Genomic DNA, 2483 nt, shown 5'->3' on the forward strand with positions numbered 1-2483 from the left:
ATATTAAAAAAAAAAGAAAGGGAGAGGGAGAGAGAAACATCACTGATGACAGAGAATCATTGATCAGCTGCCTCCTGCATGCCCCCTACTGGGAACTGAGCTCGCAACCTGGGCATGTGTGCTTGACCTGAATCGAACCGGGGACCCTTCAGTACACAAGCTAACGTTCTATACACTGGGCCAAACCGGCTAGGGCAGGGGTGGGCAAACTTTTTGACTCGAGAGGCACAATGGGTTCTTAAACTGGACCAGAGGGCCGAACAAAAACATGGATGGAGTGTTTGTGTGAACTAATATAAATTCAAAGTAAACATCATTACATAAAAGAGTACAGTCTTTTTTTTTTTTAGTTTTATTCATTTCAAACGGGCTGGATCTGGCCCGTGGGCCGTAGTTTGCCCACGGCTGGGCTAGGGCATAAATCAAATTTTAATCTTATCAAAGTGTTTGGACTACAAAGAAAATAGTATCTTATCCATCTATCCATTCAGTTCTAGAGATCTTGTTTAAGAGAACCCATGCTGAATACCTTCTAGATGTACTATTACTTTTACTTTATTTTATTTATATTTTGTTGATAGTATTACAGATGTCTCCTATTTCCCTCCCCCCACTTTACCTTCCTCCTCTCAGCCCCTACCCACCCTCCAGGTCTTCACCCCACTACTGCCTGTGTCCGTGGGCTATGCATATCTATCTATCTATCTATCTATCTATATATAGTCTAAATATATAAAAGGCTAATATGCTAAGTGTCTGACAGTCTGACCGGTCGCTTTGATGTGCACTGACCACCAAAGGGCAGATGCTCAAAGCAGGAGCTGCCATGATGCACACTGTCCGCACCCACAAAGCAACACTCGGCTTCCCCCAAGTAGGACACAGGCCCCGCCACCATCCCGGAGCAACAACCCACCAAATCGCAACTGACACTGTCAAGACTGAATGGCACAAAATGTGGCTTCCTCTTCCTAGCAACCAGCCTCCTTGGAGTGTCTTCAGCCCAGGAACACAGGTAGAAACATTTTACACTTTAACCAAATGTCTGTGAAGCATTCTCTGTGGCTCACCTCATTTGATCCTCAAAGAAGTATGGGAGTAGGTAGATAGGAGAATGGGTGGAATCCTATTTTCTATTCATTAGCCAGGAAACAGATTTAGAAAGCTCAGAAACTTGACCTGACTGAAAAGAAGAAATGGTGGACCTTGAAAATGACTTCAACTTTCCTTACTGCACAGAATATAGTCACACACTGCTGCAGTTAAATATTTTACTCTTTGTTCTCCCCACATGATCTACTATAATAATCTGCTTCATGCTGATATTTGTAGGGAGTGGCTCTAGAATTAAGCCTCGGATTGACCTGTGGTAAATATTTTACCCTTTGTTCTCCCTGCGTGATCTACAATAATAATCTGCTTTGTGTTGATATTTACTGGTGTGTTGCTGACAATTACCTGGAAGAGAAGTTGGGGTGCTTCATTGGGCTGGAAAAAGTTTAGCTAAATCAGAAAGCAGGTCTATTTAAGCAAGTTTATTCTATATCTATAAAAGGCTAAGTTGAATTGCACATGCGCAATAAAGCTCTCGCTGGTGCCAATCGCACGCGTGTTTTGATCTGTTATTGCCAATCGTGAATTTGGTTGACACTTCTATTATAGAGAAAGGGCAAACAGCAATATTAAAATATTTCTTCTAATTAATTTCCTTTCGATGTGAATGAACTCATGCACTGGGCCACTATTAAGTATATAAGTTCTGTGGTTTATCTCTTCTTGTCTCCCCAATCCTCATACTGAGGTATGTCAGTTTGTTCCATGCCTCCATGCTTCAGTCTTATTTTGTTAATGAATTTTGTTCATTAGATTTCACAAATAAATATAATATGATATTTGCCTTTCTTAGATTGGCTTATTTCACTTAGCATAATATCCTCCAGCTCCATCCATGCTCTTTCAAAGGGTAAGAGATCCATCTTTTTTACAGCTGCATAGTATTCCACTGTTTAAATGACCCACAGCTTTTTTTATCCACTCATCTACTGATGGCCACTAGGGCTTTCTATGTACAACATCATGTCATCTGCGAAAAATTGAGAGTTTTACTTCTTCCTTTCCAATGTGGATGTCTTTTATCTCTTCTTCTCTGATCGCTGTGGCTAGGACTTCTAGGACCATGTCAAACAGGAGTGGTGAAAGTGGACATCTTTGTCTTGTTCCTGTTCGTAAGGGAAACACTTCTACTTGTTGCCCATTGAGCATTAGGCTGGCTGTAGGTTTGTCATATATGGCCTTTATTATTGAGGTTATGATCCCTCTATTCTCACTTTTCTGATAGTTTTTATCAAAAAAGGTTGCTGAATTTTGTCAAATGCTTTTTCTTCATCTATTGATATGATCATGTGATTTTTTTGTCTTTCAATTTGTTTATGTGATTTATCACATTTATTGATTTGCAAATATTGTACCAGTCTTGTATCCCT

This window comes from Myotis davidii, unplaced genomic scaffold (assembly GCF_000327345.1).
Source record: "Myotis davidii unplaced genomic scaffold, ASM32734v1 scaffold1384, whole genome shotgun sequence".
In the NCBI taxonomy this organism is placed as follows: Eukaryota; Metazoa; Chordata; class Mammalia; order Chiroptera; family Vespertilionidae; genus Myotis; species Myotis davidii.